At 41.9% G+C, this 26899-nt stretch overlaps 1 protein-coding gene across 2 annotated transcripts in view; it reads left to right on the forward strand.

Moving 5' to 3' along the window:
• The window catches only part of slc36a4 (solute carrier family 36 member 4), a 299790-nt gene that overhangs the window by 227078 nt on the left and 45813 nt on the right, over positions 1-26899 (forward strand). The gene's annotated exons all lie outside the window — the stretch shown is intronic.

The following is a 26899-nucleotide window of genomic DNA, read 5'->3' on the forward strand; positions in this document are numbered from 1 at the left end:
CCACATCTCACACTGCCACTCAGCTTTGTGTCATTGGCAAATTTGCTAATGTTACTTTTAATTCCCTCATCTAAATCATTAATATATATTGTAACAGCTGCGGTCCCAGCACTGAACCCTGCTGTACCCCACTGGTCACCACCCCCCCCCCCCGAAAGGGACCCGTTAATCACTACTCTTTGTTTTCTGTCAGCCAGCCAATTTTCAATCAATGTCAGTACTCTGCCTCCAATACCATGTGCCCTAATTTTGCCCACTAATCTCCTCTGTGGGACTTTATCAAAGGCTTTCTGAAAGTCCAAGTACACCACATCCACTGGCTCTCCCTTATCCATTTTCATAGTTACATCCTCAAAAAATTCCAGAAGATTAGTCAAGCATGATTTCCCCTTTGTAAATCCATGTTGACTCGGACCAATCCTGTTACTACTATCCAGATGTGTCGTAATTTCATCTTTTATAATTGACTCCAGCATCTTTCCCACCACCAACATCAGGCTAACCGGTCTATAATTCCCTATTTTCTCTCTTCCTCCCTTCTTGAAGAGAGGGACAACATTAGCCACCCTCCAATCCACAGGAACTGATCCTGAATCTATAGAACATTGGAAAATGATTACCAATGTGTCCACAATTTCTAAAGCCACCTCCTTAAGTACCCTGGGATGCAGACCATCTGGTCCCGGGGACTTATCAGCCTTCAGACCCAACAGCCTATCCAACACCACTTCCTGCCTAATATAAACTTCCTTCAATTCATCCATTACCCTAGGTCCTTTGGCCACTATTACATCTGGGAGATTGTTTGTGTCTTCCCTAGTGAAGACAGATCCAAAGTACCTGTTCAACTCATCTGCCATTTCCTTGTTACCCGTAATAAATTCACCCGCTTCTGTCTTCAAGGGCCCAATTTTGGTCTTAACTATTTTTCTCCTTTTCACATACCTAAAGAAGCTTTTACTATCCTCCTTTATATTCTTGGCTAGTTTACCTTCATACCTCATTTTTTCTCCACGTATTGCCTTTTTAGTTACCTTCTGTTGCTGTTTAAAAGTTTGCCAATCCTCCGGCTTTGTACCCGTCTTTGCTATGTTATACTTCTCCTTAGGATCTTTCTTCCTCTTTGGAACGAACTGATCCTGCACCTTCCACATTATTCCCAGAAACATTTGCCATTGCTGTTCCACTGTCATCCCTGCTAGGGTATTGTTCCATTGAATTTTGACCAGCTCCTCCCTCATAGCACCATAGTCCCCTTTGTTCAACTGTAATACTGACTCTTCCGAGTTTCCCTTCTCCCTCTCAAATTGTAGATTAAAACTTATCATATTATGGTCACTCCCTCCTAATGGCTCCTTTACCTCGAGGTCCCTGACCAAATCCGGTTCATTGCACAACACTAAATCTAGAATCGCGTTCTCTCTGATAGGCTCCAGCACAAGCTGTTCTAAGAATCCATCTCGGACGGTCTCCACAAACTCCCTTTCTTGGGGTCCAGTACCAACCTGATTCCTCCAGTCTACCTGCATGTTGAAGTCCCCCATAACAACTGTAGTATTACCTTTGCGACATGCCAATTTTAACTCTTGATTCAACTTACACCCTACATCCAGACTACTGATTGGGGGCCTGTAGATAACTCCCATTAGGGTCTTTCTACCCTTAGAATTTCTCAGTTCTATCCATACTGACTCCACGTCTCCTGATTCTATGTCCCCCCTCGCAAGGGACTGAATATCATTCCTCACCAACAGAGCCACCCCACCCCCTCTGCCCATCAGTCTGTCCTTTCAATAGGACGTATATCCTTGAATATTCATTTCCCAGGCCCTGTCCACTTGAAGCCATGTCTCTGTTATTCCCACCACATCATACTTACCAATTTCCAACTGTGCCTCAAGCTCATCCACTTTATTTCTTATACTTCGTGCATTCATATATAATTTAATTCATTACTCCCCTCACCTTTCATATCAATTCCTATATCACTTGGCCATACTGTATGATCCCTTCTTGAGCTTCCTGCTCTGTTGATTCTGCTGTCATTCTTAACTTTTCTTATTCTCACTTTCCCTTTATCTCCATCCTTATGTTTCCAGTTCGTCCCCTCCCCCCAACTACTTAGTTTAAACACACCCGTGTTGCAGAGGCAAACCTGCCTGCCAGAACGCTGGTGCCCCGCTCATTAAGGTGCAACCCGTCCCTTTTGTACAATTCATCCTTACCCTGAAACATACCCCAGTGGTCCAAGAATGTAAATCCTTGCTCCCTGCACCAGTTCCTCAGCCACACATTCAGATCCATTATCTCCCTATTCTTGACCACTCCAGCACGGGGAACTGGAAGCAAACCGGAAATAGCCACCCTGGAAGTCCTGCTTTTCAGCCTTCTTCCGAGTTCTCTGAAGTCGCGCTGTAGAATGTCTTTCCTCTTCCTCCCCACATCATTTGTGCCGACATGCACCACCACTTCCGGATGTTCACCTTCACTCTTGAGGATTCCCTGCAATCGGTCCGTGACATCCTGGATCCCGGCACCAGGGAGGCAACACACCATCCTTAAATCTTGCCTGTTGCCACAGAAACCCCTTTCTGTACCTCTCACTATGGAGTCCCCTACTACCATGGTTCTGTCTGAAGTCTGTCTTCTCGACTTTTCCTCAGCGCCAATTGTTGACTCGCAGACCCGTCCGCCTCTCAGACTGGCACTGTCTTCTGTCCCGACAGCTTCCAAGAGGGAGAACCTGTTTATGAGAGGCACATCTCCCGGGGTCTCCTGTACTTCAAGCATCCTTTCCTTGCTCTTCGTCGTCCTCCTACTCTCTTCCTGTATCCTGGGTGTAACGACCTCACTGTAGGTCCTGTCCGGAAAACTCTCGTTCTCCCGGATTAACCTAACGTCATCCAGTTGCCTCTCCAGTGCTGCAACACGGTCCTTCAGAAACTGAATCTGGACACATTTTCCACAGGTGTAAGAGCCAGAGGCACCATCAGTGTCCCTGACCTCCCACATCATGCACGCAGCACACTGAATCAGCCTAGCGGTCATCTCTTCTCCACTTCTCCACCTCTCCAACTGTGGCGTAGTCTCTTCCCTCAGCCTCCTCGCCAAAGACTCCTGAGCCAAAGACTCGCACTTTTCTCGCAAGGCACTTCCCTCAACAAGGCCGCTCCCCGACAGGCTGCTCCCCTAGAGCGAGCCTTGCTTATATTAGCTGATAATTTTAAATCAGCCAATCCCCGCACTCGCTCCTTCACCTCCTCCAACCTCGAAGGTCTGGTTAGCTCACTTCTCACGACCGGCTTTTTAAATCAGCCACTCCTTCTCAGCCAATCCCTGCACTCGCTCCTTCATCTGCCATAGACATGCCATACCAGTTGGCAGGTTTATTTTGTCATTGTGTATTGTCCCATGATTAGGCTTGGATTAAATCCCAGGGTAATGCTGAGCAGCGCGGCTCGCAGGGCTGAAAGGGTCTACTCTGTACTGTATGTCAATAAATGTATGGAAACTGTCATAAGAGAACTAAGGTGAAGAGAAGTTTCTTCAAGTAGAGGGTTATTAAATCTTGGGTTTTTCTATAATGGTACCAGATAACGTTCTCGTTTCAGGTGCATTGCAGAGTGAGCAATATTTCTATACAAGTTGTTCTGCCACAGTATTAATTGGCACCAACTGGAAAATTTCCCAGCTATGTCCTGACCTGAGAGAGAAGGACAGACCATGTGAATCATCAGACTACTCCAGTCTGCTAATTGGTGGTAGATATTGCCGATGGTGTTACCGAACTGCACTCACCAATAATTTGCCCAAAGTTCAAAGTAAACATGATCAAAGTGCATATATCACCATATCCAACCCGAGATTCATTTTCACTTTCACCGGTGTACTGATTGGCCTTTTCCAAGATCACTTGGCTCTAAACCTCATCAAAACCTTAGGATGAACACAAAGCAAAGGGCATCTAGATGAAAGGTGAGAGTGGTTATTTTTGTGATCAAGGCAGCAGGCGATCAAGTGTGGCATCAAGGGTCCAAGTAAAACTGAAGTTACTCAACAACAGGAAGAACAGTCTGCACACTGGAATCAAATCTTAACCATAGAAAGATGGTTGTATTTGTTGGATGTTAATGGCTTGGCTCCATGATTTCACTGCAATAATGTGTCAATTTCACTATACAAACACGAGCCTATCGTCACCTCCAACAAGAGTGAGTTTAACAACAGAATTATATTTGCTAAGTCACCATCAATGATCAAGAAGTTACCTGGAGCAGCAACATAATTTCTTTTGTTATAAGAGCTGGGGAGAAGTTGGATATTATATCACAAGAGATGCATCTTTCTCTCTAGGCAAATGTTTCCTGCCACCTAATTAGCTGTTCCCTCAGTGTTGTTCATATCCTGTCAAATGTCTAAGCTTCATCTTTAAAGTCTTGTGAAATCATCAACAAACTTCACTTTGGACTTTTTGATGTTAGCGCAAGACGGAAGATTAGAGGTTAGTATCTTGACCCCAGGAATTCCTGCAGTGAAATCCTGGAGCTAGGTTATTTATATTCAACAACTTCAACCACCCTTCTATATGTAAGATTTGCAGACATCCCACCCTACAAAAACTCATTTCAGGAAGGTAGCACCATCAATTTGCGGGAAACTCCCGGAACTTCCGGGAGAGGTGGGATGTCTGCAATAGAGTAGCTCCTTAGCAGCTAGCCAGCTAGTTTAAATAACATTAGCTATGTTAATGAACAAGTGACACCTATTAAGCTCACCACAACATGTCTTTTACAGTTTTAACCCACACTGTCATTATTTTTGACCCGTTAGGCAGGGGTACACTTTAGGATAGTCTGGGGTGATGTATGTTTTATATTTTCTTTTTTTGGAACACTCTGCCATGGCGCGCGCTCACTCTCTCTCTCTCTCGCGCTCTCTCGCTCTCGTGGTCTGTCTCACACTCTCTCTCGCTTTCGCGCACTCTCTCTCCCGTGGTTTCTCTCGCGCTCGCTTTCTCTCACGCTCTCTCTCGCTCGCTTTCTCTCTCAAAAAATACTGATTTCCGGGACATTTTATATAATTTGTGGGCATCAGGGAGCCACTATTAATATACGGGAGACTTCCGGGAGAGGTGGGATGTCTGGATTTGATTCCACTCTGGAGATAGTTTCTCCTCAATGCTCAGTGATTTCAGTCTTATCCAGATTCCTTGATACCACACTTGATCACATGCTGCTTTGAATACAATAGGTAGATAGATATACTTTATTGATCCGGAGGGAAATTGGGTTTCGTTACAGCCGCAACAACGAAGAATAGAGCATAAATATAGCAATACAAACCCTAACAAACAATCAAACAACAAAATGCAAACTATGCCAGATGGAAAAAAAGTCCAGGACCAGTCTATTGGCTCAGGGTGTCTGACCCTCCACAGGAGGAGCTGCAAGTTCGATGGCCACAGGCAGGAATGACCTCCAGTGTTGAATCTCGGTGGAATGTGGCCGAAGTCCAACAGTAAAAAGTTCAATATCCGGTCTACAAACACGTTCCTCGATCGTAATATGACCTGGCATGCACCATCTGTTGTTAACCAGAACAGTAAGCACCCAACTCCTTTACGCTTACCGCTGTCAGTGCGCTTCTGGTCAGCCGGAACGGTCTGGAAGCCGTCCATGGAGATGTTTTGATCGGATATGTCCTCGTGCAGCCCCGTTCCAGTGAAACACATAACATTGCACTCCCGAAATGTTCTCTGACGCCTGGCTAGCGCCGTGAACTTGTCCATTTTATTACCCACCGAACTCCTCTTCTCCATAAATCTCTGTTGTCTCGACCCGGTCCTCTTTCCTCGACTTTGTGATCCTCCTCTGCATCCGCTGTGTGTTTTCCTCCAGATTTCAGCAGGGGTGTCTGCCGCTCTGCTTGCTAAACCGGCCGGCATTAGCGCAAGCTGGTCCCTGGAATGAACAATGTGACCATGCTTCTGTCCCGCGTGTCGGGACGTAAATATTTCCAGGGCTAAAAACCCAAATAAAACTCTCTACCAGCATGTTAGAGAGGGTTCAGCTTCCACGTGTTACCGTGAAGAAAAAAAATACAAAAAATAACGTAAGTTAAAAAGTAAGAATCTGATCGGAACGGCTGGCGCATGCGCACTAAGGGGCACAATCTTTAAGTTTGTATTTACACAAAGTCTTTAGTGAGGTTTAGAACCAAGTGATCCTGGAAAAGGCCAGACAGTGCACTGGTGAACTAATTATTGGTATGTTCCATGTCATAGCACCATCAGCAAATGGTTCCAATTTGTACTGTGGCAGAATAATTTGTCCAGAGGCATTGTTCACTCTGGAATGCATCTAAATCCATTGTAAAGAAACCCAAGCATTTTTAAACCTTATAATCATTGCTGAAGTAACTCTGACAAATTTATCCCTCTCAGGCTAGGGAATTTATTCCAGTTTTAGTCCCAATTTTTTTCCTAGTACATAATGACATTAATTATCTTTTGTTCCTCACTGCCTGTTCCCTTCTATTACTGCTATATCAATTGTGCCTTCTGCAAAGAAAAATACAAATTATATCTTTTTATATTCATTAATTTATTCTCATAACCATTTCCCCTCCAATCATTTTTGGTTAATTGGTGTTACTTTTCATAACTCTTCCAATCATTTGGCTTGTATTTTTTTAAAAATCCATTATTTTCCCAAATGTTCACAGTTAGTCCTTGATGGATCCCTTTTTCTATAGAGCCAGTAGAAGGTTGTCTTTGTATATTCAAAGACTCTCCATAGACTGCTACTGGACTTTTCCTTATATTTTAGAGGACCTCAGACAATTTTTAGTGCAATACATTATCCTTAAAGGGATAACTGTCTTAAAGCAACAAGTATTGCTGACATTGAACTTGGTATTATCTGGTTCTCTGTTGTAACCTCTGCTTGGCCTCGAGTTTTATATGAAGCCAAAACTTAAAGACAAACAAGCCTATCAGTGTCCCCACTCTCCAAGTGAACTTTCCCCTCAGAGCAGTAGCCTCTTGTTAACAGTGAGCATATGCTTTTCTGGCTTGATTTTGAGTTATGAATGGTGGCATCATCCCTAGTTTCACATCAGAATATCTAGATAACTTCCTCTACATTCCCTCAGGCAAGCTTGACAGTCTATGTTTTATCAGAGAGCTTCATTAGATGTATTAGATATTACAAATCTGTGATGGTTGAACTCAATTGACCTGCTTCATTCTAATTATGTACTAATATCTTTTATAGTGTTCATCATTATCATTACCTTTGCATTCCTTCAGAAATTTAGAACTATATACTTTAGCAAATAATGTTCGGAGCAATATATAACTATACTGAAAAAGAATGGTATTCCCTTGACAGACTCAAACCCATTATTCCTTAACACACCAGTATTCCTGGACTACTGTACAATAGCATAGAATTTCATTGAATTCACAGACAGCAGCAGATAATTTGATGTATGCCACTATTCCACCTCACATGCATCCCCACTTTATGTGTATCGGCTGTCCCTCTATTCCTATCTTTCTCGTGCACTAATCCTGCTTTCTCTTAAAAACATCAGTGCAGCCATTTCCGACGGTAAACAGTTCCACATATATAATTACTAACTGTTGATTATAATTCTTAGTAGTATTTATGTCAGTAACCTCATTTGTTAGCTTGAGCTTGTTAATTGTTTTACATATAAGGTCTACCCCTATGTTATTACAATATTCTCAAAGTTTGTCTGTGTAACACAAATCCCTAGAGGCTATTCATCTCTGCTGCGGTAAATGCATTTTCACTCAAACAACAGGAAATTAACTATCAGCCACCCAACTTAAAAGGCAAACAGCTGTTTAGAATAGCAGAATAATCTCCGTCTGAATCGGACAAAAGGCAGCAGTATCTTCATTTCAGCCTAATGCATGACAGAACATCTGCTCATTGTATTAGCTGATGAGATGCCTTTATAATAACACACAGATGGTTATAAAATTACGCAAGACATAGAGTGTACAACCAGGATCTTTTCCCTCCGCTAAGGTTGAAATGGCTAATACCAGAGGGCATGCACTTAGGCAAGTTCAAAGGAGATATCTGGGACAAATTCTTTTTTAAAAATTATATATAAACCAAGTGGTCTGTGTCCCGAATGCCCTCGCAGGGGTGCTGGTACAGGCAAATGCAATGGAGGCATTCAAGAGGCTCTGAGATAGGCACATAAAGGTAGGAATATGGACATCGTGTGTGCAGAAGGGACTAACTTTAGACCATAGATCACAAGACAGAGCAGAATTTGGCCATTTGGCCCATCAAATCAGCTGTGCCATATCTTGTCTGATTTATTATCCCCCTCAACCCCATTCTCCTGCCTTCTCCCCCAAACCTTTAACTCCCTTACTAATCAAGAACCTATCAACCTCCACTTTAAATATATCCAATCACTTGGCCTTCAAAGCCACCCATGGAAATGAATTCCACCGATTCACTACCTTCTAGCTAAGGAAATTCCTCCTTATCCCTGTTCTAAAGGGACGCCCTTATATTCTGAGGCCATGCCCTGTGGTCCGAGACTCCCAGACTCCAGGAAACATCCTCTCCATGTTTGCTGTATTTCGGCCTTTAAATATTTGATAGGTGTCATCGAGATTCCCACCCACCTCTCCCCCCTCAGCTTCTAAACTCCAGGCAGAGCCTTCATATGTTGACCCCTTCATTCCCGGGATCATTCTTGTGAACCTCCTCTGGACCCTCTCCAATGCCAGCACATCCTTTCTAAGATGAGGCATCCAAAACTGCTTACCATATTCCATGTACGGTCAGAACAATGCTTTATAAAGCCTCAGCAGTACATCCTTGCGTTTTTTTTATTCCTGTTCTCTTGAAATGAATGCTAACATTGGATTTGCCTTCCTTTCACTGACTCAGCCTGCAAGTTGACCTTTAGGGAACCCTGCACTGGAACTCCCAAGGCTGAACGTCTGATGTCTGAATTTGCTCGGCATTTAGAAAACACCTTTGTTCTTTCTATGAAAATTCATTAGCATACACTATACTGTATTTCATCTGCCACTTCTTTGCCCATTCAAATCTATCCAGGACTTTCTGCAGGCTCCTTGCTTCTCAATACTACCTCCCCCCTCCACCTATCTTCATATCATCTGCAAACCTGCCCACAAAGAAATCAATTCTGCCATCCAGATCATCGACATGTATTGTTAAAAGTAGTCCCAACACTGAACCCTGCAGAACACCACTAGTCACCAACAGAAAATCTTCCTTCATTCCTGTGTTTCCTGAAGTCAGCCAATCTTCTATACATGCTAGTATCTTTCCTGTAATCCCATGGGCTCTTATTTTGTTTTTTATTTTACGTGTAGCACCTTCTGAATGCTTCATGATCATTTCCTCGTGGTGTATGAACGTGTCGATGCTGTCCCACTCCTGTTCACTGGGCCTGGAGCACCTCACGATCAAGTGTCGACTATTTTACCTTCTGCGGGAAATTTCAGTGATCATTTTGGTAGCGGTGTACATTCCACCTCAGGCCAATGTCAGACAGGCTCTAGCCAAACTGAGCGATGTTATCAACAGGCATGAAACAGCACATCCTGATGCCATCCCTATCATTTTGGGGGATTTTAAGCAGGCCAGCTTGAAAAAGTCACTAAATAATTATCATCAACAAATCACTTGTAGCACCAAAGGAAACAATACACTGGACCACTATTACACCACCATCAAGAGCACTGTGCTATCCCACGCCCACACTTTGGAAAGTCTGATTACCTGTCTGAGTACAGACAGAGACTAAAGGCTGCAGCAACAGTAGTGAGGACCAAGAGGGTATGGACAAGGGAAGCACAGGGGCATTTACAGGACTACTTTGAATCGGCGGACTGGACTGTATTCAGGGAATGAGTAGGCCACAGTTGTCACCGACTTCATTAAAACCTGTGTGGTTGAGTGTGTGCCGATGAAAACTTCATTGTACATTCCCAAATCAAAACCATGGATGAACCAGGAGGTGCATAGTCTACTGGGGGCTAGTTCTGTGGCATTTCAGTCTGGTGGCCCAAGTCTGTACAAGAAAACCAGGTATGACTTGCAGAGGGCTATTTCAAGAGTGAAGAAACAATTCTGACCATGGTTGGAGGCGACATCAGATGTACATTGACTCTGACAGAGTTTTCAGGACATTACTTCCTACAAAGCAAAATCCATTAGCATGAATGGCAACAATACTTCACTACCAGATGAACTCAACACCTTTTATGCTCGCTTTGAAAGGGAGAATAAAACTACAGCCATGAGGATTCCCGCAGCACCTGGTGACCTTGTGATCTCTGTCTCAGAGGCCGACGTCAGGTTGCCTTTTCAGGAGGGTGAACCCTGGCAAGGTGGCAGGCCTTGGTGAAGTACATGGTAAGGCTCTGAAAACTTATGCCAACCAACTAGCAGGGGTATTCAAGGATATTTTCTATCTCACTGCTACTGTCAGAAGTTCCCACCTGCTTCCAAAGGGCAACAATTATACCAGTGCCCAAGAGTGAGCTGCGTTAATGACTATCATCCAGCAGCACTCACACCTATCATGATGAAATGCTTTGAGAGGTTGGTCATGGCCAGAATCAACTCCTGTCTTAGCAAGGACCTGGACTCTCTGCACTTGCCAATTGCCATAATAGGCCAATGGCTCTCCAGACAGCCTTGGATCATCTGGACCATACAAATACCTATATCCGGATGTTGTTTATTAACTATGGCTCAGCATTTAACAGCATCATTCCTACAGTTCTGATTGAAGCGCTCCAGAACCTGGGCCTCTGTACCTCCCTCTGCAACTGGATCCTCAACTTCCTAACCAGAAGATCACAATCTGTGTGGAGTGGTAATAACATCTCTACCTCACTGACAATCAATACTTGCACACCTCAGGAATGTGTGCTTAGCCCACTGTTCTACTTTCTCTATACCCATAACTGTGTGGATAGGTATAGCTCAAATAGCTTCTATAAATTTGTTGTTGATGCAACCATTGTTGGCAGAATCTCAGATGGTGACAAGAGGGTGTACAGAAGTGTGATAAACCAGCTAATTGTGTAGTGTAGCAGCAACAACCTTGCACTCAATGTCAGTAAGATGAAAGAGCTGATTGTGGATCAGAAAGGGCAAGACAAGAGAACAGGAACCAGTCCTCAGAGGGATCAGGGATGGAGAGGGTGAGCAATTTCACGTTCCTGGGTGTCAGTATCTCTGAGGACCTAACCTGGTCCCAACATATCGATGCAGCTAAAGAAGACAAGACAAGGGCTATATTTCATTAGGATTTTGAGGAGATTAAGTTTGTCACCTAAAATACTCAAAAGTTTTACAGATGTACCATGGAGAGCATTCTGACTGGCTGCATCGCCGATCTGTATGGAGCGTGGTGGGGGAAGGTGACTACTGCACAGGATCAAAGTAAACTGCAGAGAATTATAAAATTAGTCAGCTCCATCATGGGTACTAGCCTCCGTAGTATCTAAGACATCTTCAAGGAGTGGTGCCTTCAGAAAGGCAGTGGTCATCATTAAGGCCTCCATCAGCCAGGACATGCCCTCTTCTCAATGTTACCATCAGGAAGGAGGTACAGAAGCCTGAAGGCACACACTCAATGACTCAGGAACAGCTTCTTCTGCTTTACCATCAGGTTTCTGATTGGACATTGAACCCATGAATACTACCTCACTATTTTTGTTTTTGAACTACTTATTTAATTTAACTATTTAATATACATATATACTTACTGTAATTCAGTTTTTCCTATATTTTTCATGTATAAATGCCACAAAGTTAACAGATTTCACAACGTATGCCAGTGATATTAGACCTGATTCTGAATCCAAATGAACAATATCCACTGACTCTGCTTTGTTTATCCTGCCTGTTATTTCTTCAAAGAATTCCAACAGATTTGTCAGTCAAGATTTCCCCTTAAGGAAACATTGCTGACTTTGGCCTGTTGTATCACGTGCCTCCAAATAACTCAAAACTTTATCCTTAATAATGGACTCCAACATCTTGCCAACCAAAGTCAGTTAAATTGGCCTGTAATTTCCTTTCTTCTGCCTCACTTCTTTCTTAAAGGGTGATGTTTGCAATTTTCCCCATCTTCTGGAACCATTCCAGAATATAGTGATTCTTGCAAGATCACCACTAATGCTTCCACAATCTCTTCAGTAACCTTGTTCAGAATCATCGGGTGCAGTCGTTCTGTGCTGGTGACTTATTACCTTCAGACATTTCAGTCTCCCAAGCATCTTCACCTTAGTAATAGCAACTACACTCACACTTGAATTTCTGGGATACTTTGGTGTCTTCCACAGTGAAACCTGATCAAAATTCACAAGGTTGGCCCACCATTTCTTTCTCCCCCATCCCTACCTCTCCAGCATCATTTCCATTGGTCTGATATGCACTCTTCTCTCTTAGACTCTATATATCTGAAAAACCTTTTAATATCCCATTTTATATTATTGGCTAGCTTACCTTCATGTTTCATCTTTTTCACTCTTTATTGCTTTTTTGAAGTTTTCTTCTGTTGTACTTCAAAATCCTCCAGCTTCCCACTAATTTTGCTCTATTATGCAGAGTGACCGCTTCATTAGGTACACCTGGTTTTTAATGCAAATATCTAATGAGCCAATCGTGTGGCAGGAACTCATTGCATAAAAGCATGCAGGCACGGTCAAGAGGTTCATTTGTTGTTCAGACTAAATATCAGAATGGGAAAGAAATGTGATCTATGTGACTGACCATGGAATGAATGTTGGTGCCAGGCAGGTTGTTTGAGTATCTCAGAAACTGCTAGTCACCCGGGATTTTCACACATGACTGTCTCGAGAGTTTACAGGGAATGGTACAAAAAACAGAAATTATTCAGTGAGCAGCAGTTCTATGGGCAGAAATGCCTTGTTAATGAGAGGTCAGAGGAGAATGATTGGACTGGTTCAAACTGACAGAAAGGAGACAGTAACTCAAATAATCACATGTTACAACAGTGGTGTGCAGAAGAGCACCTCTGAATGCACAACCTGTTGATCCTGGGGTTGGGGGGCAGGGGGTTGGTGTGCTACGGCAGCAAAAGACCACAAAAATACACCCAGGAGCCACTTTGTTAGGTACACGAGGTATCCAATGAAGTGGCCGCTGATTGTATGCCCTCTTTTGCTTTTTTGCTGTTCTTGGCTTCCCGTGATAGCCATAATTGCCTCATCCTCCCTATAGAATACTTCTTTGGGATGAATCTCTCCTGCCTTCTGAATTGCTCCCAGAAACTCCAGCCATTGCTGTTCTGCCATCATCCCTGCTAGTGTCTCTTTCCAATCAACCCTGGCCAGCTCCTCTCAAGCCTTTGTAATTCCCTTTACTCTAGTGTCCACCTGCCTTGCCTTTCAATACAATATATATCCTTAGATGTAGAGCTCCCAACTGTGTTCTTCTTTCTGCAGTGATATCCACATTGTCATGCCTGTTACGAGATCACCTACCTTATTTGGAATACTGCATGAATTTTCATATAACATCTTCAGTCCTGTACTCACTACCCCTTTCAAATTTGTCCCCATGTTGTTGAGTGCAGTCAAGTCGCTGTTGACTCATGGTAACCCTATGGATAGTGCAGTTGTCAATAGGGTTTTCTCACCAACTGCATTTCAATGTGGTGTGGCAATTGTCCCATATCAGACCACAAAGCACTCCAGCGTGTGGTGAAAACTGCCATGTGGATTATCAGCATCCAATTACCCACCATTGAGAACATCTACCATAAACGCTGCCTGGGCAGGGCGAAAAGCATTAGCAAGGATGCACCTCACCCTAACCATGGACTTTTTACTCTCCTCCCATCTGGTAGGCGCTACAGGAGCCTCTGCTCCCGCACCAGCAGGCACAGGAAGAGCTTCACAGCACTAAGCAGTATTGCACCCATATTGTACTGTCTCAGTACTTCATCATTTGTGTGCTGTAGCACTTTTTATTTGCAGTTATTTTGTAAATAACACTATTCTTTGGATTTCTGGTCAGATGCTAACTGCATTTCATTGGCTTTGTATCTGTACTCAGCACAATGACGATAAGGTTGAATCTAATCTAATTTTTCCTCCCCCCCAGTGGAAGTTACTGCAACCTTCTCCCCACCATGCAAACCTTCCTCTACCTGGATCTCTTTCCCAAGCTATCACAATACATTCTCCAATACAATTTCTTTGCCCTTCTCACCAATTCTCTAACTCTTTCATATTGTATGAAATACAAACAGGAATAAGCACTGCCTAACTTTCCTAACAGCTTTATTCTGCTTCCTCACAGCTTTTTTTTAAACATTCATCCATCCACCAGGGAACAGCTCTCCTTTTACTGGCTCCTAACAACCTGGAAATCGGTTTCTTCGCGATTGCGTACAGAGCACATGGTATTATTACTCAACTCAATATTCTCCAAAACCAAATGATCAGGAAATCTACTTACATACAATTCATCAAATACACCCCAATTTGCCTTTTTAAAATTCCATCTGGGGATATGAGAACCTTTCCTTTGATATACACCTTTTCCTATTGAGGAGATTGATAGGGAATGATCACTCCCCACAGATCAGAATCAGGTTTATTATCACCAGCATGTGTCATGAAATTTGTTAACTTCGCAGCAGCAGTTCAATATAATACATAATATAGAAGAAATAATAATAATGAACAAATCAATCAGTATATCTATATTGAATAGATTAAAAATAGTGTAAAACAGAAATAATATATTAAATAAGTGAGGTAGTGTTCATGGGTTCAACGTCCATTTCGGAATTGGACGGCAGAGGGGAAGAGCTGTTCCTGAATCACTGAGTGTGTGCCTTCAGGTTTCTGTACCTCCTACCTGATGGCAACAATGAGAAAAGGAGATGCCCTGGGTGCAGTGGGTCCTTAATAATGGGTGCTGCCTTTCTGAGACATTGTTCCTTGAAGATGTTTTGGGTACCTTGTTGGCTAGTACCCAAAATGGAGCAGACTAAATTTATGACCCTCCGAAGCTTATTTCAGTCCTATGCAGTAGCTCCCCCCCCCACCCCAAAACCAGACAGTGATGCAGCCTGTCAGAATGCTCTCCACGGTACATCTATAGAAGTTTTTGTTGACATACCAAATCTCTTCAAACTCCTAATAAAGTATAAACTCTGTCTTGTATTGTTATGCGTTAATGAACTACGCACCCTTGCTATTTTTTCAGATACCATTGTAGGATCAATAGCAGAAACTGTTGTTAAAATAGATTTATCCTTATACTCGCACCATCATCCAAGCACACCAAACACTTTTCTTTCAGAAAGTCTTCCACCACCATCCCATTCACATTTGTGTTACTACAATCCTTTGTACTCTGAGCATTAAAACCCCCACACCATAGAACTTTATTTTCCCATTTCCACCCACACTTTCCAATATATCAGGTGTTAACCTTTCACTATGGTTGTAAAAATAATTATCTGTACTTTACTATTCTTTCACTAAATTTCAACCACAATTGACACAGAAACAACCCTAACCTCCAAAACTCTGTGCTAACCCACAACAGAGGTAGTCACTCCTCAATTGCCCATTTTCCAATTACATCTTATATCAACTTAATCTTATATCTTAAAAAAAGATTTCAATCAAGTTCATTTGGTAAATCTTCAATTAATTTCTTAAATCCTTGACAGCTAACAGGCATCTAGCATTCTTTAGTTTATCAACAATCAGAAAATTCTTTGTTATATGATTATGCACTTTACACTATCTTTAAACTATCTGCATTCTGGATATTAATAGGTCTCACTAACACTGTCTTCCATATTTTCTGCAGAGCTTCTGCATATGACATGTCCATTTCCATCTAAACACACCACACTTCCACAGCTTTCTTATATTACACCCCGCATTAAGCAGAACCATGTTCTCCTCTGCAGTTACTAAAATTTAGCCTAACATCTTCTTCATAATTGCCATAATCATGTTCTCCACCACATCTCCCACACCACTTTTTACCTTTACATGCAGCTGCTTCCTGACCAAACTTCTGTCATTGAAAACATTTCAGAGGGGGCAGCACATAGTCTCAAACCATATAACTCATATAAGCTAAATTAACCCTATCCAGTAACTTTTATTTCATCAAATTTAATTAACACCAGTAGGCTAACTGTTTAACTCCATCACAAGACTATTTTAAATGTTTAGCATCCATAACTTTCTCCCCAACAAAATTATTTTTAACTTGGTCCATGGATACACCTGAGGCACTCCAGCAATTACTCCACAAAGCCACTGTTGTTCAATATAACTCATTAATATCAATTTCCTTCCTCTCACAGCTTTTAACCCCAAAGCTTTATTACATTGATTGTTATCTTGACAGAATAATCAGAATTTCCTATCTCTTGAAAGTTTTGCACCCACAATATCTCTTAATCCATTTCTCAAATCTTAGACTAATTGGATTGATTTCATATACAGGTCCAACACTCAAAACCTTAGACTCTTCATCCTTCCTTTATTTAAACCCCATCTACTGCCTTCATCGCCAGACAGTAAGCCATTACAATTCTCATTTTGCCACTTCATTTCCCAGAAACCTGCCATTCACTATCTTCCATACAACTCCTCTCCCCCATATCATCTCCCATTTGTTACTTTCATTACTTTGTGACATCTCTAACCTCCTCCCCTTCCTGTCTGAGAAAAAACTTCCAACATCAGGCTCAGTTCTTTGCTCCAACTCCACTCAGCTTAACGGGTCCCTATGACTGCAGTTCCCAACTCTGGCTCCTCCACTTGACTCTAAAATATTTTTCTTGGCTACTGTTATCAATTATCAACTAACAATTTTCAGCAGTCTTTCTTTCACTGAAAAGGAACATAGTCCTGAAACTCACCTCTTCATATGACTCCCACATCAGACTCCAAATCACTCACTTCTCACTCCACATGTTGGCTTCTGCTACCTGGAAAGGGTCATTAATTCTGTGGGCATAGGTGGGTTGAGTTTGTGAAATCAGTACAGGAACACAAATCATGAAAATGAGTAGCTGACTTACTTGACAGGCAGCTCTGACCAACTTTGTACTGGGAAGATCAGATCTGATTTGGACTCGCCAGTGATAAAGTTGTGCTTTTTTTTAAGAAAAGGTTAGAAATTTCTTATACGTCAGTCAGCTTAAGGAAGAGAAAGTAATGGAGTCCCTACTGAATCAGTGAACAGAACATTTACAAATGGGAAATGAATAGTCAATATGAATTTCAAAAGGAAAATCTGGTTTGACTAGCCTTAATGATTTTTTGAAGTAGTAACAGAGTAGATACAGCACTGTAGTAAACTTATCTAGATACTAGAAGGCCTTCAATAAATCACCCCACAAAAATACAATGAATACAATCAAAGACAACTGGAAAATTGAATAGCTAGCTGGCTTCAGAGTAGGCTGATTGCACAGCACCACCCAGTGTTACCACAGCTGGTCATCAGCAATTAGTGTTACTTTACTGGTTCTCATCACCATCCAAAGTTAATGTGGCTGTTTATCAATAGCCAAAATCTCCATCATTCAATGTAACCACTAGCTGCAATAACCATCCAATGTTATCACAGACTGTCATCAGCACTAGTGCGACGAGGGTCTCTTATCAATATCAAGTGTTAGTCCAGATGAAGGGTCTAGCTGTCAATTTCTCTCCACAGATGTTGCCTGACCCACTGAGTTCCTCCAGCTTGTTGATTGTTGCTCCAGGATCTAGCGTCTCCAATCTCTTGTGTTCCAGTGTTACAGCTGTCTGTTATCGCTGTGCGTTACATTCACTTTATCCTATCGCCGTCCAGAACGATCATTTCTCTCATTACCACTCACCTTTTTTTTTACTGCTTCTCATTATCATGTTCCCATTGCACCTCACCCCCATCCAATGTTGCCACTGCCTTTGATCACTATCCAATATTACAAATATTTTCTATCAATTTGCACTAATTATCACTTTCATAATTAGTCCTTATCTAGGACTCACGTATTTCTGCTACTCATTGGCATTCCACAGTGACCACATTCTTTCATCAAGGTACCATAACTCCTGTTTTTTTTTTGTTTTGCCTCCAGGATTATTTGACAAGGAATTCTGATGATATGTTGAAAGGATTTTCTTCACATTAAATGGGTTTCAGTGATTAGTATTTGACTTTAAAATTCAACTTATTCCAAGGCATTAATGCAGAACCTGACAGATTAAATATATTACATTTTATGAGAGTAGATTAGAGAAAAAGATCAGCTTTATTTGTCACATATACACTGAAATATTGAAACATGCAGTAAAATGTGTCACTTGCATCAACAACCAACACAATCCGAGGATGTACTAGGCACAGCCCACAAGTGCCATCACGCTTCTAGTGCCAGCGTACCATGGCCACAACTTACTAACCCTGCTCATACAACTTTGGGATAGCTGTAATAATGACCAGATAGGGTTTTACAGCAAAGGTGAAATGTTATCGAGAAATTATTGCAGGAAGCAATCAAAATGAATTGGTTCCTTTCATAGTTATTCATCATCTTTTACTTTCATTGACGTCTTGCTTAAAAAAGGCAACACAAGTAATGTGTGGACACTTAGTTAAATCTGCAACAGAAAATAGGATCCAAAAATACTCTCCCTGTGAAGTATCTACTAATGTCAATACACTTACTACATTAAAGCTGTCTTTACCTTACTATAAGCAAAACTTAAATCTAACTAAATTTTGACCATTTATTTTTGGAAAATCATATACATTTCAATAATTGTTTTAACATCCAGATTCTGTGTTGGGTGCTATATTTCCTGTATAATATTTTGTCTTTAAATTTAACTTTGCTGTATGTACCTTTTTTATAAGAATACAAATATATTTATATCAGCATCAATGCAGAGAAGTTCGCCAAAACTTCACAAATTGTAAACACATTTAAACTCTGAGATGAAGGAGGAGATGTTGGAGAGAGGACCAAAAGCTGAATCAAAGTTGTGTGTTTAAGGGACAGCTTAAAAGAGAAGAAGGAGAAAGAAGGCAGAGACATTTAGAAGAGGAATTCTAGAACTATTTGGTTCTCAGTTCTGTTTTGCCATTGACATCGTGAATAAATCTTGACCAAAATCTATATACAGCATATCCCTTGATAACTAGAGTATCAAAGAACTATTAGTGTCGTGTTTAGAATTAACAACAAATCAGATAGTAAATACTCTCTTCTAAAAATAATTTCATGATTTTACTGCCGTGTTTACAGAAGTGTTTCCTTACTTAATTCTCCAGAGATGTACCTCTGCTCTTCAGCTATTTATTACCCAACCAATGGAAACCATTTACCTGCAAACAGGCTTTAGCTTTCTTTTGAATTTTCTGAAAAGTTGTATTAAATTACCGAGAAACTTCTAAGTTTCAGCTATATACACTAATTGGTGTAATCCACCCACATACTGAAATCTTTGGAATCCATGTATTATTGAGGTAACTCTATGCTGCACTCTCTCTAAGCTCAATATATCCTTGCTAAGATATAACCTAAGAGAGTGGTGAATCTGTGGAATTCATTGCCACAGGCAGCTGAGGAGGCCAAGTCAGTGGGTACATTTAAGGCAAAAAGGTTGATAGATTCTTGTTTAGTCAGAGCATGAAGGGATACGGGGAGAAGGCAGGAGATTGGGGCTGAGAGGGAAAGTGGATCTGCCATGATGAAATGGCAGAGCAGACTTGAAGGGCCAAATAGCCTAATTCTTATATTTTTATATGTATAGAATTGCCAGTCATATTCCTTATGCAGGTTTTTGTGCAACACAACTTATGCCTGCTCATACTCCAGTGTTCTAGGTGCCACAGTTGCCTGTTTGGTATTTTCCTGAGTCTCATCTAGGTACATGGACCTGAGACCCTTCAATAATTTTGCTTCTTTTAGTATATCAGCCTTTCAAGAGTACTCTTATTATTCTTTCCTGGTTCGAAGTGAATGGTATCTTATTTGCCTGCATTGCAACCCATTTAACAGTGTTTCATTCCATTTACTTAATTTATCAGTGTCTCTTTATAATTTAATGATTTTATTTAACTTGTTTTCTATACTGCTTATCTTTGTGATGTGGACAATATATTTCATCATCTCTGTCATGGCAGACCCCATCACAGCTCCTGAATGAAGTGATAACAGTCCAGTTTCATCTCAACATTAGCATCCTCCAGGTTTGCATGAGGATAGGAATATTGATGCTACTCTCCCTTCCTCCTTCCTAGGGCACTCATCCTCACCCTAAATTGTCTCAGCATTACTGTCCTGTACCTTCATGTCTTCTGCTTGTTCTGGTCTTTGTGAGAACAGAATAGAAGGCTAAGAGGTTTACCACACAGCACTGCAAAGGGAAACACGGCCAATATTCATGTACTGCAGCAATGTTCCAGTTTTCTCTTTCCACAAATCTTGCAGTCATGTGTGGAAATAATTTTACCTCACCAATCTGTGCTTAATTTAAAAAAAAACTTCATTGCCCCTCCTCTCTGACTCATACTTAAAATTTATCATTCCCCAGAAGATGAAGCAAGAAGCTGTGAAACTCAGCTGGTGATACTAATTTGTCCAGAAGAACAGCTTCTGGAAGCGTTTCACTGACAGAGTCGGACCTCTTGATGTACTGGTGTTTTCATTTAAAGGAGTATACCTCCATTCTGTTTGCCTTCCATGCACTAATTACTCAGAAGGCAAAAAGCTAGATCAGATTAGCTGGAATATTTTGTGTGAGAAAAATTATCTTGCATATTTTGTTGCAAGACCTGGTTGATATTAAGAGAAGAAAATAAAAGCCATTAATGTTTTAGCTGACCATTCTGTAAAAATAAACTACAGATTTCCCTTTACCTCTTGTCTAAATAAGACATCTGGAATGTACACTTTCTTTCCTCGCTCTACAAACCATAAGTTAAAGACATGATTTAAGCTCCTCTTTAGACAATTACTGAAACAGAATTTTTGTTATTGCAGAAATATTTATTGGAAATGTGACATCTGCATTGCTGGATTATTGAATACTTACCTGTTCAGGTTTGGTCTTTGCATTTCTCTTTGCTGGTCCACCTCTACTGGAGGTTTTTGTTCAGATCTAGTTGCCACATTACAGGAATGATATTGAAGAGATCAGGGAAGATTCAGAAAAGATTTACAAGAATAGTTCTCTCTTGCTGGAAGCATCCTATGATTCTACATGTTTAATACAAAATCAGGATTAGAAGCAAATGGCAAAGTTTGAATGGATTGGAATTTCATTATTTCAATAGAGGCAACACTTGCTTTTAGGAGGGGGTATGTCCTAGTAAATAGCTCGTATCACAATTTTCTCTAATGAAAAGCCATGTCATCTAAACATGCATCAAGGAATGCAAGTTGAAAAAAAATAACACACACAGAATGCTGGAGGAATTCAGCAGGCCATTTTGTGTGTGTTGCTTGGATTTCCAGCATTTGCGGATTTTCTCTTGTTTGTGATTAAAGAAAATAAATTGTGTTTATTTTTTGTTTCATATAAATTCTATTACAAGTAATGACTTACCCAAATGGAACTTTTATGGCGGTCATCTGTAGTATTTCAGCAAAAGTTTAAGCTGAGTACTTGTTAATCAAAATTGGTGTTGCATAGTCTGAGTAAATAAGTACCTGCTTCTTCATTGTTATCCTTAGACTCTTACCTTAGGCATTAATTTGAAATTGAAGTCCAATTATAGTGGGAAAATTAAAATGTCAAAACCATCTTAATCTCCAACTACAAGTGAAAGCTCTTTTCAGAGTTGAAACTCAGAGTGATAGGTAATTACAGGAAATGTAAATGCAAAGACACAGAGAGAACAACTAAAACTCTGTGATTAATTTTCTGCTTTGAATATTTGATGGTTTGATGTGTTGACCGAAAATAAACTGATCTACTTGAAATAGCATATGGAAAGCAAATCAATTTTTAATTGTTTTCATATTTGCATTGTTATAAGTACATCATCAAATGCCAGTTAAAATTGCAATTACTAAAATAACACAAGTACATCAAGTTGACAAGATTGCTGGTTGCTATTAATCTATACCTAATCAAATTTTAAAGTCAGAACAAATATAAAATTGAGCTTTATTGAATTATCTATGAATACAAAGATCACATAGTTTCCTTTTTCAGAGAACTTAACTAGAAAAATCCTAAAATTAACCTTGGGCATGAATTTATGTGGTTTTCAATATGCATTTAGATTTCAATCCATACAAATTACTTCATTTTGCAGCCAAATACCGATTTTACTCTTCTTTGTCCCTTAGTCCAATGAAAAGTATCAAATCTTTTGTAACTTACTGAAATATAACTCTTGCTGCCTTTGGTCATCAAAAACTACAGCATAGAAACAGGTACCTCAGCCCATCCAGTCTGTGCTGAACCATTTAAACTGCCTAGTCCCAACAACCTGCACCTGGACCGTAGTCCTTGAAGCCCTTCCCATCTATGTACCTATCCAAACTTATCTTGAACATGAAAATCAGAATCGTATCCACCACCTGTGCTGGCAGCTGGTTCCACACTCTCACCACACTCTGAGTGAAGAAGTTTCCCCTCATGTTCCCCTTAAATATTTCACCTTTCACCCTTAACCCATGACCTCTAGTTGTAGTCTTACCCAACCTCAATGGAAAAAGACTGCTTGTATTTACCCTAACTATACCCCTCATAATTTTGTGTGCCTGTATCTAATCTCCCCACAATCTTCTGTGTTCTAGGTAATTAAGTTTTAACCTGTTCAGTCTTTCCTTATAACTCAGGTCCTCCAGTCTCAGGAATATCCTTGCAATCTTATTTACATCTTTCCTGTAGGTAGGTGACCGAAACTGCACACAATACACCAAATTAGGCCTCACCATTGTCTCATACAAATTACACATAACATCCCAACTCCTGTACTCAGTACTTTGATCTCTGAAGGCCAATGTGCCAAAAGCTTTCTTAGTGACCATAACTACCTCTGACACCACTTTCAATGAATTATGGACCTGTGTTCCCAAATCTCTTTGTTCTACCGCATGCCGCAGTGCCCTACCACTCACTGTGTAAAACCTACCCTGGTTAGCTCAAAATGTAAAACCTCATATTTGTCTGCATTAAATTCCATCTACTATTTTTCAGCCCATTTTTCCAGCTCTGCAGATCCTGCTGCAAGCTCTAACAGTCTTCCTTACTGTCCAATACACCCCCAGTCTTGGTGTCATCTGCAAATTTGCTGATCCAGTTAACCACATTATCATCCAGATCATTGATATAGATGACAATCAACAATGGACGCAGCACCGATCCCTGCATCGCTCCATGACTCACAGGCCTCCAGTGAGAGAGGCAGCCATCTACTACCACTCTCTGGCTTCTCCCTCTGTCGAGGGTAAGCGCCAAGATTACTGATAGTATAGGAAGTACAACATAAGAGAGCACAACAAGAGGTCTTGCACAAATGTGAGAATATCTGCAGATGCTGGAGATCCATAGCAACACACATAAAATGCTGGAGGAACTCAGCAGGCCAGGCGGCATCTATGGGAAAGAGTAAACAGTTGACATTTCAGGCTGAGGCCCTTCAACAGGACTGAAAAAGAATGGGTGAAGTCAGAGTAAGAAGGTGGGGGGAAGGAAAAAAAGTACAAGGAGGCAGGTGATAGCTGACACCGGGAGAAGGAGAAGGGGTAAAGTAAAAAACACGGATTTTGATTGGTGAAAGAGATAAAGGGCTGGAGATGAGGCAATCTAATAGGAGAGGACAGAAGGCCATGGAAGAAAGGGAAGGGAGAGGAGCACCAGAGGGAGGTGATGGCATGTAAGGAGCTAAGGTGAAAGAGGGAAATAGGAATGGGGAATAGTGAAGGAAAGGAGAGCGGGCAATAACTGGAAGTTTGAGAAGTCGCCGTTCATGCCATCAGGTTGGAGGTACTCAGACAGAATATAAGGTGTTGCTCCTCCAACCTGAGTGTGGCCTCATTGTGGCAGTAGAGGAGGCCATGGATTGACATGACGCAATGGGAATGGGAAGTAGAATTGAAATGGGTGAGCACCGGGAAATCCCACATTTTGTGGTGGACGGAGCGATGGTGCCCAACAGAGGAGCCTTCCAGTCTATGTCAGGTCTCACTGATATACAGGAGACCACACCGGGACCACCAGATACAGTAGATGACACCAACAGGCTCGAAGGTGAAGTTCGCCTCAGCCGGAAGACTGCTTGGGGATCTGAACAGTAAAGAGGGAGGACTTGGAGGAGCACGTGGCAGGAGGGAGATTAGTGGGAAGGGACGAGTGGACGAGGGAGTTGTGAAAGGAGTGATCTCTGTGGAAAGCAGAAAGTGGGGGAGGGGAAGACGTGCTTGGTGGTGGGATCCTGTTGGAGGTGGCGAAAGTTACAGAGAATTATGTGCTGGATGTGGAGGCTTGTGGGATGGTAGGTGAGGACAAAAGGAACCCTATCCCTAATGTGGGGGCGGGAGGATGGGGTGAGGGCAGATGTGTGTGAAATGGAAGAGGTGCAGATGAGGGCAGCAATTGATGGTGGAGGAAGGGAAGCCCCTCTCTTTGAAGAAGGAGAACATCTCAGTTGTTCTATGAAAGACCTCATCCTAAAAGCAGATGCGGTGGAGACAGAACTGAGAAAAGGGAATAGCATTTTTACAAGTGACAAGGTGGGAAGAGGTATAGTCTAGATAGCTGTGAGAATCAGTGGGTTTAAAAAAGATATCAGTAGATGGTCTGTGCCCAGAGATGAAGACAGAGAGATTGAGATAGGGGAAACAGTTGTCATAAATGGACAAAATAAATTTGAGGGCAGGGTGGAAGCTGGAGGCAAAGGTGATGAAGTTAATGAGCTCAGCATGGATGCATGAAGCAGCACCAACGCAGTTGTCAATGTAGTGTAGGAAGACGAGGGTGTGATGCTATTGTAGGCTTGGAGCATGACTGTTCCACGTAGCTGACGAAAAGCAGGAATATCTGGGACCCATGTGAGTGCCCATGGCTACACCTTGGGTTTGAAGGAAGTGGGAGAAATTGTTGAGGGGGAGGACCATTTCTGCCAGACAGAGGAGGGTAGTGGCCAGGGGGAACTGGTTGGGTCTGTTGTTCAGAAAGAAGCAGGAGCTTTAAGGCCCTTCTAATGGGGGATGGAAGTGTACAGGGTCTGGACATCCAGGGTGAAAATGAGATGATCAGGGCCAGGGAATTTAAAGTCATTGAAAAGATTAAGAGCATGTGATGTGTCACTGATGTAGGTAGGAAGGGACTGAACCAAGGGAGAATAAAACAGAGTTGAAGCATGCAGGCAGAAACAATGGATCTACCTGGACAGTCAGGTTTGTGGATTGTTATGTAACCCGTAACTGGGTTGCCAAACCAGCAGAAATGGATCACTCAGTTGGAGTCTGGATTACTAGAACTAAGAAAGTTTTATTAAAGAAACAAGCAACACAGTCATCGAAAGGATAATAAATGCAACAGTTCAGCAATGATAAACACACATGTGCACAGAATTAAGATAACAGCATCAATCAAGCTCTATCGTTGTCTAGGGGTAAATGATCAATTTCAAAGTGACACAAAAGTCCAGTTCGATTTAATAGTTCAGTTCGCAGTAATCGTTGCCATGGCGATGGACAACGTGGGGGGAGGGAGAGAGAGAGCGGGAACGACTGATCATTCAGACACGGCTTCCACTCACAGACCGGCGATATGGCTTACAAGCAGCTTTCGGGCAGGTCCTTGGTGATGTCACCTGAGGTCACCGACTATGACCCCTCCTCCAGATGCGGTCGATCCTCTGCAGTGAACCCGGCACCCAAGCGAGGGTGGACACACACCGGGTTCCCGCTGACCGTACCTTTCCACCCTGTGCGTTTAAGGTCCGGTACGTCCCACCGACTCGTGAGAGGCGCACCGCTTCCAGGGTCTCGTTACCTTGGGTGTCGTGTGAGCTGCCTTAGCGAACCTGTCCCTTTTTATCCCCCTGCTGGGGTATCGCCTGTCCATCACTTCAAACAGTTCAGGGTTCAAAGGGGGAGCCGCTCTAGACAGCTCTCTCTCCCGTGCCTTCATTACGCATCTCCAGATCGCCTGTCCATCACTTCAAACAGTTCAGGGTTCAAAGGGGGAGCCGCTCCAGACAGCTCTCTCTCCTGTCCCTTCATTACACATCTCCAGACGCTGCTCCATTGTTCCTCATCTCTCCTTCCCCTGAGGACAGGTGGCAGACCACTTGCTGATACCACCGATGCTAACCCAGGCCAGCAAACATCTTAATTTTATGTGTATTCTCGTCACAGGATCTTTTGTATATGTACAAAAATTTATTGTATTTCTTAAAACAGTTCTGGAATAGAACTGTTATTGGAGCAAACTGTGACATAGCTGCCAATATTATTGTTTCATCACTGCCATCCTCATTTGTATCACTAGGGGGCGCTATAGAGTCTATGTTACACCCATCCTTTTCCTTGGAGTTCAGATTGTGTTGCTGTTTTGGAGAATTGTCCAAAGTAGGCTGTAATTCTTTGGAGTTTGGTTGGTGTCATTGCCTTGAAGGACTATTCGATGTAGGGGATGTTTCCCAAGGAGGAGCATGGCTTGCAGCATTGTCACTAGCAGGACTGCCCATTTGAGGTCCCTGCTCAGTTTTTTCACGTTGTTTCAGTTTACTTCTGAGCTCTGTACAATGCACTTCCATTGAATTAAATAATATTTTTTGCTTGTTCATTTAATGCAGAGATTTTCTCTTTAAGCTTTTTACTGTTTCTC

The sequence above is a fragment of the Mobula hypostoma genome, chromosome 7 (genome assembly GCF_963921235.1).
Source record: "Mobula hypostoma chromosome 7, sMobHyp1.1, whole genome shotgun sequence".
In the NCBI taxonomy this organism is placed as follows: domain Eukaryota; kingdom Metazoa; phylum Chordata; class Chondrichthyes; order Myliobatiformes; family Myliobatidae; genus Mobula; species Mobula hypostoma.